The 15962-nt window shown below is 36.9% G+C and overlaps 1 long non-coding RNA gene across 1 annotated transcript in view; it reads right to left on the reverse strand.

Annotated features, from left to right (window-relative positions):
- The window catches only part of LOC128852598 (uncharacterized), a 29906-nt gene extending 14782 nt beyond the window's left edge, over positions 1-15124 (reverse strand). The window contains exons 1-2 of the long non-coding RNA XR_008450576.1: positions 14888-15124; positions 13624-13686 (exon numbers count right to left, since the gene is read on the reverse strand). This is a non-coding gene — a long non-coding RNA (uncharacterized LOC128852598). The remainder of the gene's footprint in view (positions 1-13623; positions 13687-14887) is intronic.
- Between the last annotated feature and the right edge of the window lie 838 nt (positions 15125-15962).

Below are 15962 nucleotides of genomic sequence, written 5' to 3' on the forward strand. Positions count from 1 at the left end.
TTGTGAGTCCATCATTCTAAAGTGGTTTATCACTAAGAAACAACCAAGGAAACAGAACAGAGAATTGTCCACTTCGTGGTGGACTGCACTGCTATGAAAAGGCAGGTCTGTGTGGCTGATGTGGATCATAAGGCAGTAAAAGACAGCTTATATAGACAAAACTTTTTCTTTTCATTAATATTTGGCATTAGATTGCACAAAGAATTAAATTTGAAATATTCAAGACCTATTACAAAATTAACAGTGGAATACATAATTGATTGGAGGGTAAATATACTTGTGCATGGCTTAAAGGTGCATAGAGAGTACATTTCCCACTTCAAGATGTTAAAGGTGAAGAGATGGAAGTCTTTGTTCCAGATTTACCTTATTATAAATGTCTGTTCACATTGTATATTGCTCTAATCAGCACATGTAAGAAATACTTGATGGGATGAGAGTGCATTCAGCCTTCTCATAGAAAGCTTACCTTCAAAGTTACCACTAACCAGCACTCTCAGAAGTCGTTGGTAAAGGTGACGGTCTTGAAAGACACTACCTGTTGGTTTTGACTGTTCAAATGGTAAATAAATGAGACCACTGCTTGATGGCCTTGATACTTCACAATTCATGAGTTCATTAACTGAGGTACTGTGCCTTTGAGAAACTTGTTCAAACACGTCGCGCTCACCCAACCTCTCTCCTCGATGTCTCTCAGCATACTGTGCAGTTCTACCCTCCATCCGATTTATATGCAGTATACTCCCAGATCTTCAGATAAACTAACAGGTGTCTGAAAGAGACCCCAATGAAATATTCATGAGCTAGCATGACATTCATTACCATTTTATGATTCTCTTTTCTTGGTCCAACAACAACGCTCTCTAGCACTCCATTAAATCAGCTAGCAAACTTTATAAATCACCAGATAAACAACTACATGAATCTGTCACTTCTTAATGTACTGTCTGGGGTCCAAAAATACTTGAACACGTGGCAAAATCATAGGACTTACATCACTTTTTTTTTTTCTGTCCTTGAACATTGATTTTTCCCGGTAAAATCTTAGCATATTGGGAATTTATCATCTTTCTGTGACTGAGTTTGAGTTTAGTGTATAGAGAAGCCAAAGAAATGGGTAAAATACAACAGATGTTTATTTTTGCAATGATGAAGATATACTATCTAGGAAAAAAATACAAATGTGCATAGACTCACAAACTAAAACAAAAAATATTTTTGCTGAGCTATAGTGAATATAATGGGGATGTTGGATCCAGCTGAAGCTCTGCAAGGCTGTTAATGTGGAGCTAAAAGCTAACTCAGGCCACTGGAAGCTGATGCTAAATCCTAGTGAAGGAAAGTGGAAGTGACTGGAATTGCTGAGAAAGCAAATGACCTAAAGAAGAATCAGACCTGTCCATTTCCATTAATGTCGTCAGCTCTCATTTCAGGGCTTTGTGGGCAGAGATCTTCCTGTCTGTCTGCAGTACACTTTTTTTTCCCACCTATCTCTGCAGGCTATAGCTCTCATACTAGCTTTTATCAATGAATTGCTCCCCAGGATCAAAATGGTCCTTTTATATGTTATATTCGATTGTCAGTATCACACAAGTCATCGACTTCCTTTTTCCTCCCCTGGTTACATTGGGTTTTGCTTAGCCTGTCTCTCCATGTTGCTTGCCAAAATCCAGAATCTACATAGTTCTTAGTCATGACAAATTTTAGTCAGTTTTTTCATGGCTGACTTTGGCCTCATCAGCTAGTCAAATAATGTGAGCAAACACCCTGTAAGTTACTGAATAATAAAAAAGCTGCATCTACATTGAAATAAAACTATCAACTATCTCATGAATTTATTGGCTGCAATTGCATCTGACTTGCAGGATTTTCAGTAGTATCCGTCAGTTGTTAACATTCTACAAGGTCACAGTTACTATAAATTTTGTGTTCTGAAACTGAAGCTTTCTCTGTCTGAACCTTTGGCCTTTTTTTTCTTCTATGCACTGGGTGTATTTTGTCCCTGTAGCTACAGAAGCCTAAGTATAATATCAAACTAAATTCTTTCCTCTGAGGAGCTGATAGGTAACCTAGACAATATTTACACACAAGGTTAGCCTTTTGATACCAGTCTTCTCTTCCCGTGCTTGAAGTTAAGTGCTAGTTTAAGTGTTTTGCCAGGTCAGAGAAATAGAGCTGGATTCAGGACCCTTGACAACAGGGAGACATTTACTGAAGCAAAATAACCTTTGGATTAGGCCAAGGATATTTATAAATATTACAATTACATTCAGCATTTCCATATATTTATGTATCTATTCAATTATTTATGCCAAAGGCAGAAAACTTCAGAGTAGATAGATTCTGATAGATTTATTTAAAATTATTAAAGCTTTTTATTGTTGGTACAGAAACATTGTACTAAGTGATACAAAGTGTAATTTTGAATTTCTAGTTCAGAAAAGAACAAGTATCACAGAGAAAATACTTATTTCGTATTTGTTGAAATACTAGCTTTTTCTTTAAAAAAGATGGAATAAAATCTTTTTGTTAGTGCTTCAAGTTTTGCATTTCTTTCTTGTCAGTAACAGGTAGCAGACCAGAGATTTGGCTTTAGACTTGATTGTGAACTGTCTGCAAGAAAACCCAGGCCTCATTTTATAAAAGGCAGCTAAGTCCAGTCTGGCATCCTAATTCTGGCTTCATTGAGAGCAATGGCAATACTCTCGCCATGTTAAATTAGAGCATATTTTAGTTTTGGTGATTAAATGCTTCTAACATCTTTCTTGTTTTTTCTAAACATTTCTCTGGAGAACATATTTCCAGAAGTTGAGCGTACAACGGTGAAAGACCTTTTCCTGGCCCAGGTGTGAGCTTCTTTTGAAGAATCCTGTAGTCTACATTAGGGGTGTAGTAAGTACCAAGAAACGTATATTTATTGCCAACTGAGCTTTAGATGTTTGACTAAATTGGGAGGAACATTTCCTTTGCAGATAACTTTCCAAATGTGATTTATTGTACCTTATGGCAACAGAACTGAGGGTTGCTGAAATTAGCAGCACAATATGACAAAGATATTAAATGAACAAAGCATCACAAGATGGAAATACTGCACGTTTTCCATTGGAATTTTTTTCCAGAGGAAAGCTGGTTTTGATCCATCAAACATTTCCCCAGAGGGTAAGTTTGTTTTCCTCAAAATATTTCAGGTCATAAAATCTTCATAAGTGAAAATTTTCATAATTAAAAATCATCTTCATAATTAAAAATGCAATCATAATTAAAATTTTGTTTCACGAAACCTCACTTTTCTGGTACATCTTCATCCTCTTGTCAGTCCTATATCAATGTTTTAGGATATTCAGTCAAAGCTAAACTTCTAACAAGCTTTAGTTTTTCAGGTAGCATCCACCTAACTGTCTCATAAGGAAGAATAAAACACAACATAAAAATGGCTGAAGTCCATTGATTTTAAATTAACTGTAAAGTAGCCCTCAGTCTTTGATTTGAACAAATTACATGACTTTATAGCTTTTGAATAGTTTGTTTTCTTTTCAGATGCTGCATTTGTTTTCTGCTACTGAAACAGCTGTAAATGGATGCTACAATTGTACATAGGGATGCTGTATGCTGTTTAGTTTCTGCAGTAAATGTCAACTTTACAAAAAAAAAAAAAAACCCTAACTCTTAGTCTTTATGCATATCTGAATTCAGTTTATTGTTTTAACTAAACTTGAAGACCACTGCTTTTCAGTTCAAGATATTTTGTGTAAACAGTCTCATTTATTATTGAAGCTTTGGATGTGATAGTTTTATAAACTGTTAAACATTCCAATGGAGATAATCCATTACAAATCAAAAGCTGGTTTGGTGTGAATTGTGACATTTCATATGCTCCAGCTGAAATTTATGCATTGATGTCAAAATTCTCTGATGCATAATACAACACATCATAATAGTATCAAAATTGCTCTCGTTTCCAAATAACTGCTTTTTTAAAAAAAAGAAAAAAAAGAAAAAAACAACAAAAACCTGTTTTGCTTTAGATGTTTGATTGTTTTGCAAAGCTGCTATTACTTTGCTTCCTGACTATATTTGCAAAAAAATCCCCCAAACCAAACCAACTAAATAATAGTTTAGAAGATTTGCTCATAGGTTTCCATCGAATGTAAGCATGGTTTGCTTTTCTTAAGGATGGAACACCTCATTGCCACTATCTCACACCACTTTGTATTGATCTCATGAAATATTTGTATTCTAGGTGGAGAAGGTGAGATTCAAGTGCTCAAATGTGTTTGTGTAATGACATTTGAGACATCCTAGGTTATTAGTGACACCTTTGCAGGACGGGCAATGACATGCAGGTCTAAATTGTTCTGAGGCAGCGAGCAGCGGCCAGACAGGATACCTCAACATCTAAAATGGCATCGTGCTTTTCTTTTTTTGAGGGGGTACCTGAATTGTTTCTATAAAGCATGCCATGTTATATGATTAATCCTCCCTGTCACTGGGTAGCTGGACAAACACTTTCTATTGGATTAAAAGAGGAAGAGCTATGAAGTTCACATTTTGTTTTTCATAGACATACCTTGGCACAGACTCGTTAGTTATAGACCTTGTCCAGATATCTGATAACATAAGAGAACGTCAAAACAGAGTGTCTTACTGAAGTAAAATCACACTCGAGTGAAGCATATGAAAGTCACAGCATTGTATGCCATGTCTGAAGAAACTATTTTTCCTTAATCCTGAGGAAGTCTCACTACAGAAATTTGTCTCTGTGCTTGAACACCTAGGAGAAAAGGAGCATTACTCCCATCTGAATTTAGTTATCTAATTTTACCAGGAAATCTAGTTAGCAAAGCCCCCAGAGACCCTTTTCCTGTCAGTGGAAGCAGATGCTCCGCATTCCCTTCTGAAGGAACCCAAGTTAAGCTTTACTCAATTGCTTTCTGGAAGGCTTACATTGAGAGATGAGATCTCGATGTCAGGTAATCTAATATCACTCTTGATAATAAAGCAACAAGAACTCCAGGGGATTTTTGTGACTACAGCAAGGACTTTCAAGTCTTGTTTAGTGCCCAAGCTACTTTACTACTCACTGCAGCCTTCATCTGCTGTGAGAAAAGCTGTTTTAATAAAAGTGCACATTCTTTCACATGACGTGACGAAAACTGCCTTACGTCACACTCCCATTGTAGTAAACCAAATTATAGCGGTCCAGACTCTGCTTTCAGTTATTTCAGCTTGTATTTTGAGTCACTAATGGACATAATGAAGTTATACAACATATGTATTATGATAATTAGCCATAATTGTAGTGCTTAGAGGTAATCAGATGAAGAATTACTTGAAATATAGTAGTATAATCAATAGACAGTAAGTAGGAAAACAATTAGATAACCTTTCAGGAAAAGCTCTTTTTAAAAAAAAAAAAAGAAACTAACAGAATTTATTTAATGAGTTTTGGATTCATGGAATCCTGGTCTAAGACTACAATAAGCATTTTTTTTTAAATGTACACTCTAGGACTCAGAAGCATGACAGATTTGTATCACAACTATGCCAGGATGGAGAGGCGGGAGAGAGGTAATGTTGCAAGGAGAAAATAATTAATTAATCCTTAATCATTTTCTAACAACAAGAAAAATAATCACTTAATTAAATTAATTGTAAACAAATTGAGATCACAAGAGAATCGGCTTTGTTTGATAAGTTTAGGCAAGATGGACACCATAAGCTAAACTGAACCTTGCAAAACTTTTATATGTCTCCACCTGGGCACAGTCACAGACGAGTCCCTGCAATTCATACTTGCAACACTGATTCCTGATGCTGATTTTGCAGGGTAGACTTTGCTGCTGCAAATAGGGACATTCTGGCTTGACACCCATCTTCTCTGACTTCTAACTATGATCCATTAGCCAGAGAAAAGAAAACTTGGGAGAAAAAGGAAAGGAAGAAGGGAGGGCTATAAAATGAAGGGCAGCTGGCCTAAATCCAGATACCACGTTCTTTAGGATGGCTTTGTGATCACTTCTGTGTGATCTGTGAATATGTAGCTATGAATACAACTAGACCTTCAGCAACACCAAGATTCTGGCCCACAGTCTGATCTGCTTTGCTTAGCGAATCTGTCTGTTCAGCACAGCAGATGTCTATCTCCAGCTTCAGACACCTGAATGCCTTCCAAACCAGCAACATTACAACTTCCCTCAGAGTTCCAAAATAAAAGCTACAAAAATGGGAATCAGGTTGATACTAATGTCACCATCCTTGGGGGTGTTTAAAAGGCGGGTAGACGAGGTGCTTGAGGACATGATTTAGTAGTAGACAGGTAGGGTTGGAGTTAATGATCTCAAAGGTCTTTTCCAACCTAATGAGTCTATGATTCTATTATTCTAATGCTGTGCTGGTAATTGAAATAGGTGCCATTCTTTCATCACCATATGGCATTATATGATTGATACTTTTCAGGATCAATCACATCGGCACACAAATCACTACTTATTATTAATATTTTCTTAATATAATTCAATTAATGCAGATATTTTAAAGGTAGTTATTTAATGTACCTCCAGATACCTCGAGCTGTCCAAATCCGTATCTAAATTGTGATCTTCAGTTTTTCCCCTGCAAACTTTCATGAAGTGACAACACCACTTGTGTCACATGAAGTGACAACACACTGGTGTAACATCAGTCCAGTGTCACTTCTCCAGATTAAAGAACCACAAAATTTCTTGCAGTCCTAAGAAAATTGTTTCGATCTTTGATGAGACTCTTGGTGAGTGGGCACTCAGTGCATAACGTGGTTGTTATTTGTTGGCAATGCTCCTTTGAGGAGAAGAAGAGCAGTTGATAAAATAAGCCATCCTTCCCTCACAACTGAACCACCTCCACTGTCAATTCAAGGCTGCAGCTGCTTGTGTTCACTTTGCTGTCCTCCTCTGCCATCCTTATGTCCTTGTCCTCAGAATTTCCAGTGCCTGCTCACTGCTTTAGCTAACATATTTTTCCATCTATATCTCATTCTTTCTTTCTTTTTTTTTTTTCCAAATTAAAAAACAACCTTTATGATAATTTCAGGTTTTCTCCACTTTTTGTATCAAATATTTTAGATTGCTAAATCAGCTTTTAGAATTTTTTTTTAAGTTAAAACCTTCTATAGATAAAATTAATTTTAAGACATTAACTTACACTCAGATCTCTTATCATTACAAAGCCTTTTAGTGCAGCAGAGCAAAGGAAACCTGAGTCCCCCCACGTATGAAAGATGTTACAATTATATTTCTAAATATCATTTTGTCTGTTTCCCAGAGCTACAATATTAATCTTTCTCCTCTTACTTCCTAGTTTTTCTTTATATTCTAGAGATTTAGCTGAAGGCAAGAAGCGTAAGTTACAAATAATATTTTCAGATGTTAAAACAAATAGCTGAATAGGTAGGTATACACATATGCAGCACATTTTCAATTCTTTGTATTTGTTTTCTCCCTCCCAGTACAATTCAGAAGGTCTATTAATCTTAAAGTATGTTGGTTTTTTATTTCCTAAAAAACCCTTGTGTAATTCATTTACAAATATATAAACCTCCAATATGAATAAATTGGTGACCATAACAACTTGCAATAGCTGAGATCTAACATCTGAAAATTAAATAAACTGTACTTGGACTAAGTCCCTCAAGTTCTATATATCACAAAGCAATGCAACATAATTTGCCATAATCTGTTCAAAAGTAAATATCAAGGGAATGGAAACGTGACTCTCATTTTTCTATATGTGACTAGAATTAACTTCTTAGCATGGTGATTTTGGCCATTTCAACAATTTACGCAGTAATAAGGTACTTGTACATTAACTAGCTAGAACTAGTCTCCAGATACATGCAGCAAAGGAATCACTTGTCAGGAGATTAGTCCCATGAGATGTTGAACATTCTGCATCCAATTCAATGGAGTATTTAAGCACATGTTATTTCACTTTAGGCATACGAGCATATTCTTTTTTAAAATCTATAGTTCTTGGTGCCTTGATAACTAAATTCTGTTTTCCTAAATACACAAGCAATATAAGTAGTGAATAAATTAACTCAAAAAGTCAGATGATGCAAGTCTAGCCATAAAGAATGAACAGGAACAATAAAGACTACTTGTTCCAGCAAGCCTGTTTCCTTTTAGCATACAACCTTCCTGCTCTGCAGCTGTCATCTTAGATCCATGTTTTCTCTATCACAGCTAGTTAATTCCTAAAATGCAGTACACAGCAATATTAATTTCCTGAACAGCTCTCCTGCTCGAATGAGGCAGATGTGCTTCAGTTCCATACTGGCTGTCAGCTTCAATTATTTTGGAGCCAGCCGAATTCTTACTAAAGTCACGGTTGTCGTGCTAGTTGACTTAGCAAGAGCGGGCTTGGTCTGTGAGATGACATACATATCCCTTCATTCTCCCCACTTTCCTATGGATCCAAACCAAATTCTCCTGTGAAGAACTATTTAAACTAAATACTGAAAAATTGTTGTAGAGACAGTTACTTTTGTTGAGTATAATTTTGGGGTAAATCATAGACTAGTTGGGATTGGATGGGACCTTAAAGATCATCCAGTTCCAACCCCCTGCCATGGGCAGGGACACCTCCCACCAGACCAGGCTGCCCAAGGCCCCATCCAATCTGGCCTTGAACACCTCCAGGGATGGGGCAGACACAGCTTCCCTGGGTAACCTGGACCAGTGCCTCACCACCCTCAGCGTGAAGAAATTCTTCCTTATATCTAAATAGTCACCTTGGCACTTCTTTGTTTTGAAGACTTCAACATATTGAAGTCCTAATGGAAAGGATAGGCTTAACTGCTACCCCTCATTAGAAGCAGGATTTATTAGCCAATGCACTGCAACATTTTAATGCAAATAGCATCTGAGCTGAAGCGGTTTCTAATTCTGGTGGTTGAGGTTAAATTGATGCATCACCACCTGTAGCATTACCAAGTAGGACGCCTCTAGTAAACTTCAGAACAGTGTCTGATATTTGTAGTACTGTGTTCGGTTTTTCAGATCAGTAACACAATTCCTGTTTTGCAGAAGTGTTAGTGTCCATCCTCTTATTCTCAAAAATTTTAATGAGCAATTAAAAAAAAATCCCCACCAAAAAGATAAATTGTCTTCCCAAGCACAGAAATATTTGACATCTGACTGATACCCCGGAATCTTGAGTTCCCCTGTGAACACAATATCTATTTGATGTCCAACAGAGGAAAGAAGAGTACAGTATTCATTGGCATATTTTAGTCTTTTGATAACCTAATGAATGTACGTGAGCCTGCTAAAGAAGATCGGGGAGGCGTGTGTGTTCCCTAAAATGCTTTCGAGAATACATGTTGGATATTTCTGCTTTTGCCTCCCAGTTTTGGATGCTGTTCTGTTACTCTGGTTAAAAAATTAAAAGAGATAGACTCCAGCAATCTGTATTTAAAGAGTAATTGAATTAGTTCTTTTCTCAAAACTACACATTCCAGCAACAGGTTTTTTTCATTCCTTCCAGCCTATACAGGCACAAGTTTGTTCAGTTAGCTTCTGGCTGTGATCCAGTCAGATGGTTAGATGCTTGAATGAACTTGGAGAAATATTTTTACAGTGTGAAGAATTTGTACTTAATCACTTGGGGAAAAAAGATTCCGTTTTGATTCTTGGCTATAGTACTTACCTTAAATTGTTTAGTCACATGGAAGTATAATTTCACTAGATAGCAGATGTCCTTTTGAAATTTCACTTGCAATATGTTTTAGCTCAGCAGCTTTGACCCTTATGTAAGGTCATCTACACAGCTGTTTAAATAAAAATATACACCATGATAACTCACAGTATGCTCCAGTCATGCAGAAATGTGAGTGAACAGCTTATTGATTATAGTGTCTGACATGACCTGCTTGTAATTAGGAAATCAATACGTGGATTCATCCTCTGCTCTTCACCACCCACCTTTCCCCCACATTCAAAAAATATCTCTGTGTTCAAATAATGCTGATGATGGATTCCTATCCCAGTTTTGCAATACAAGCATTTCTCTAATATTTAAGTAATTTTGCACATTCTACTTTCATCCCGAGGTCTGGATAAAGTTTGTGGAAGGAATTTATTAAATAGCACAGAAATAATGTTGAAGAGAGACCTTAAACCAAGGCAAGGATATAGCAGAATTTGTCTGATATTAAAATTATAACTGGCACAAAAAGAAAATAGCTGACAACAGTGTTCAAACTACTGATGCCTCATTGTTTCATCCTGTTGACAAAAATCACTGCAGAGCCTTTTCTCCTCCCATCCTGTCTAATCCCTTTCTGCTATGTTATCACACAACAGTGAAGTCTGAGCCCCCTGCAAGATGCTATTGTATTGGTGCAAAAATAATTTCTGTTATTCATTGTAAACTATGATGCTTATTTTGTATTGAACTTTCATTTAACTGTGTTCACCTGGTATACCATTTTAAAGCACAAAATTCAGTGTACTTATTCACACTAATGGTTTTGGTTTCACTGTTTATTCTTTTTTTATATTACCCTGTCAATGGGGGGAAAAAAGCAAATTCAAGCAATTCTGCTGTATGAGTTCAAAAGGGGTTGTAAAGCAGCAGAAACTGACAGCAATATCAGTCAATTATTTGGCCAGGGCACATCAAGCACAAAACTTGACATTGGTTCCAAAGCTTTTGTAATAAAAACGAAAGCCTTGAAGATGAGGAGATTCACAGACATCCTTCTGCAATAGATGACAATAAATCAAAGGCCAGTATTGAAGTGAACCCATGCAAAACAACTTGAGATTGCAGAAGAACTAAACTTTGACCATTCAACAGGTGTTCAACATTTGCATCAAACAAGAAAATCAAAAAAGCTTGATAGATGGATGCCACAAGAGCTGAACCAAACAAAGAAAAATTGCCATGAAATGGCGAATGAAGTCCACTCTGCGTTTCTTTTGCACGAAAAACCTATCCATTACAGCATCGCATTGTGACATGATGAAAAATGGATTCTATATGAAAACCAAAGGCATTTTGCATAGTTATGGGACTGAGGTGAAGCACCAAAATACTTCCCATAACCACAGCTGCATCAAAAGAAGGTTATGGTCAAGGTTTGGTGGTTGGCAAGTAGAAACATCCACTACAACTTCTTAAATCCTGGAGAAAGCATCACAGCAGGGAAATACTGCCAGGAAATGGACAACATGCACCAAGAACCACAATGTTTATGTCCTACATCAGTCTGTCAAAAAAGAACCAGTTCTCCATGACAATACGTGACTGTATGTCTTGCAAATGACTGCAGAAACTGCTTGAACTGGGCTAACAAGTTGTACCTCACACAGCTCACTTACCAGCCTTCTTTCCAACCAATTACCACATTTTTGAGCATCTCAACATCTTCCTACAAGAGAAGGTTTTCCGTAACCAAGCAGCAGCTCAAAATGCCTTTGAAGAATTCATCAGCTCCAGGACTTCAGAATTCTGTGCTACTGGAATTGACTTGTTTGTTGTTGGCAAAATTGCATAGATTCTAATGTTTTTTATTTCAACTAAAAAAATTTATTTAAAGCTGAGATCTACTGCTTTAAAGTTGGTGGTTTAAAATAGCAATTAGTTTTGCACCAACCTAATGTTTTTGAACTTTAGCACCGTTATACCTGGTTGACACTCCCCATTTAGCTTCTTGGTAAGTACCTGCTGGTCTCTTTCAGTAGATTTACAGAATATTACAGGGCTTGATAACATTTGAAGTTATCGCTGAAAAGTGAAAAAGGACATGCAGACAAACTAATGGAAGAAATCGAATATTTAAATAACACATGTGAAAGACTTCAGGCATCTTACATGGCATCTCAGGAAAGAGTCAATTATGGTACACTGAAATAATCTAATATTAAATAAACTAGGCCAACTACAAACATTGTCATCCTAGCGAAAATTTGGAAGAATCTATATAAATAGCAGAGAAGAAAGACAAATATGCACACTCCAAGCATGCATACCCCAGAGTACCCTGGTATACTGAATCACGTTACGATAATTTGATCAAAAAGCTTGGATAATTCTGAATTCAGATACAGCTACATGGCACCTGAAAAACCTGCCAAACTCAAGATAATTTGCACTCCAAAACTGCCACAAACAAACTCAGGAAAAATCAAGGCAAGTACTTATCTGATTCTTTATACTGGATTAAAAAGGAAGAGTGCACAATGTGGCATCATTTCTATTGGACTTAAAATGTACAGGCGACAGCTAAAAGCAGTGAGAACACTAGTCAGAAGAGAATAATACTGCAGGAAGCACAAAGCAAGGACCTGAGTTTCAGCAAATATTTAAAAAGACGCATTTTTCTTCTTTGCATCTTCACATACTGAGGGTTTTGCATGCATGTTAAAGTACTGACAAAATAGCAATGTATTACAAGACTAAACTTCAGTGAGACACATTAGGAGTTATTCAGTGATTGCTGAAAAATAAGTTTGTCAAAAAGCTTTTTTTTTCTGAGTGTAAGCTTCTTTTTTTGAATAAACAATTGGGAAACAGCATTCTCAGAAGCAGTCTGGTTCTAAGGCAACAAGTATAAAAGTTCATCCTTCATTTTAAGTACTGTTCACTAGCCTGTCATCTTTTAAACACTGTATAATATATATATTACCACATTGGTGTAAGAGGATATAATTTTCTTTTCTGAAAGAGATCAGTATATTAAACTTCAAGCGATGCATTTGTACCATTCTGGGCTTTTGTAACAAAAAAAGTCAGTGATTCCAGGAATTGTTTTCCATGAACTCCATTGTTTTCAATGTAACACTTCCTAAAAAATTAACTTTTGGGATTAAAGTTTTTTTTACAGCTTCACTGGTTTCACTATCACTTTCTCCCTTTCAGTCTGCAGTGCCTGGTGGGGTTTTGGAGGGCTCTAGAACAGGCCCAGGCGGTGATGCTCTCCCTCACTCTCTGGGGAACATTCTAAGGCTTAAATGCACCATTTCCCAGAACTTTAAAGTTTATGCACTGAGTGTTTGTAATTTATTACATAGGACATACACATTGTGCTTCACAAAGGTTTCCATTCTTTTTCTCAAAGTAAAGAGAACTTAAATATTCTTGTGAAGTAAGTGTGATAAATGGGATCAATTCAGTGATGTAGTTTACAATACAAGACCACCCACTGCATTTCTGAAGCACAGCTAAGAGGGAAAACTGAGATTGGAAATGTGATGCCATTTTGGGAGCAGGAAATAAGCACGAAAAGAGGAAAAAAAAGCTGCTCTCCTCACAACACAGATAAAACCAGGAAAATATTCCCCCTCTATTTCCTCCTTGCTCTGCACTTATTTTCAGAATCCTTAGAGCAATATAGAATACTTCTCTTCCACTGCCTGTTTTTTTTTTACCAAGAAGTCTTTTTACTTGCCCAAAATTTATTTCCTTTGATCTTTGCATAAATAATACTGTGACTATTAGTCCTGCTGCAAAGTACTCCCTTCCCTTCTCCTTCCCATATTTTCATATAGTTAAGAGAATTAACTTGACCTGTAGAAATTGTTAGCATTTAAAAATAAAAAATACATTTGTTGTCTTCATTATAGGTTTATCAGTCACACTTACCTGCAAAGTAACAGAATCATTCACCTCCCTCTGCTTCTGCCTCTCAATGCTTTTCCACAACAGCTGAAAATATGAAGTTTAGTTATCCCAGATTGGGAAATACAGATCTGCATGACAGCTTTACTACAAAATGAGGTCTTGAATGCTACAGCAATCTCATTAAATTTTATTGTAGAGACCTCAAATCATGCTATATTCTAATCCCAGGACTAGGTTGGCTTTTTTAATTTTTTAAAATAAACTTCAATAATACTGAATTTCTTACTTCTGTACAGTAAGCCAAACCCTACAATAGCCAAAATAACTCCCAATCTGAGTGCTGTAAGCATTTCAAGGTACAGCATAACACAGTTGCTCCCTCCCACCCCACTACCGTCTCATATTTACATTTGACTGATGCCTTCCCGCATGTGGAAACATTCTCTTTGAAACTTCTCATCTTTCAATGAAAAACTTACCTACACCAGATGCTTCAGTTCTCTTTTGCATTTATTTAATTGGCTGCCATTTGACATGAAATAGCTAACACATGACAACAAATGCAAATCTATCCCCTTTGCAATCATTTCTTTCAAGACACAAATGCTTGCACCTCATCCTGGCTTGCCTTAAAACAAGCAGAGACTGGAAACAGCCATTTGTTTCCTTAAATAATTTGCATTCACTGCCATAAATTTGACCAAGCTAACTGGCAATTAACTCCATTTAAAAAGGGAACAAATGTTTAGTCTAAGCAAATCCCAGTCTTTGTATGTGTGTGTTTAAGAAACTTGAGTTAAATTCTGTAAGTGGATTTCATCAGGTAGAAAGAGAATGAAGCATCATTTAGAGAAATAAACTGTGACAGAACGAAAAGGCACAGAAGAACCACCGGTTGCTGTATTTCTCCTTCTGAGGGTGTATATGACTGTTTTCCCACTGTTTAAAATCCTATTGTAACAAAGGAGGGCTGGCACTTGAGGCCCTAGAGAAGACGTGAGTTCTGAAGTAGCGCTTTCAAGGAGGAAAGCATCAACAAAGCTGAGATAAATGAGTATTTCTCCCAGCAATAAGGCCAACTTAAGCATCCCCTGCCCCCTTACCCCATGCTCTTCTCTCTGATGCTAATACCAGAGCTGTTATGGTAAATGAAATCAGGGAAATGATATCATTTAGGAAGATTGCTTTAAAAATAACATTTATAGGTACCATTGTAAAGCGAGGACATAGATGAATAGAGCAGAACGATCTTTTCATCTTAAAGATAAATGTTGGAAAGCCTTACCGTGAGGGAGGCTTCTGTCTGTGCTGTGGCTATGGAGACCCACATCAGGGAGCTGGCGAGGGGGCCCTGGCGCGTGGCTGTGCAGAGCACAGCAGCACTGGTCACAGAGCCATCCAGGAGCCGCAAGGAGAAGTGAGCTGCTCCTCAGCATCCCCCATTTCTGCCTTTTCCAGCTGAACTACAGTGACAGAGCACTGAGCTGTCTGTCATCAGAAAGAGGAATTTTTTTCCTGATTGCATAAGGAAGCACTCAGACCTTGCTGTTCTTGTAATTTGTCTCTAGCTCAGCTGGCTGAGATATACAAGTCAGAAACTAATATCTTTCTTATAAATTTCCCAATCATTTTTTATAGGTGCTGTAAACTACATTGAAGATATCCCTTCCCATTTCACTGTGGTGGGCTGTGAGTCTGCAACAGAGTTCAGTCCATCTTATGTAACCAATTCCAAATATTTGCTACGTAAAATTATTAGCTGATAATATTTTTTTACTGCCTTCATGTATCCCAACATGCCATTCACGAGAAACACTATATTATACCATCCTACTATGTAATTATTAACTATCCAGAGAATCCTGTAGTCATTAATGACACAGAATAATTGGATACTGCAGCAGTGTTCCTTGAATGACACTTTCTGTAAAGCTGTATTGTATCAGAGATTTGTTTCAATTTACATTACCACTGATGGTCTTTCTTCAGCCTTTACACAGAATTCCAGTTAATGTCATATTGGAGTAATCACATGTGAAATGAATGGAGAATATGCCCCGTAAAATTTAAGGTGTACACGAGATATTCTTATTAAATATGATCATACTTAATTTTTATAGTGGAACATTAACTATAATTTGCTAAATAAGGAATTTCTGATTTCCCCCCTCTCAAAGAAAATGAGGCACTGCTGTTCATGTTGGCATAGCTTTGCTGAGCTCAGAAACAGTAGCGGAGGCCGCAGAGAAAATGATACAGCAAATTCCCCAAACAATTTTAATAAACTCTTAAAGCATCTCACACTAAAACCACATATGAGATTGAACATCTGAATTGAGATTAGTTGTCATGAAAGCTCA

This window comes from Cuculus canorus, chromosome 6, assembly GCF_017976375.1.
Source record: "Cuculus canorus isolate bCucCan1 chromosome 6, bCucCan1.pri, whole genome shotgun sequence".
NCBI classification, from domain to species: Eukaryota; Metazoa; Chordata; class Aves; order Cuculiformes; family Cuculidae; genus Cuculus; species Cuculus canorus.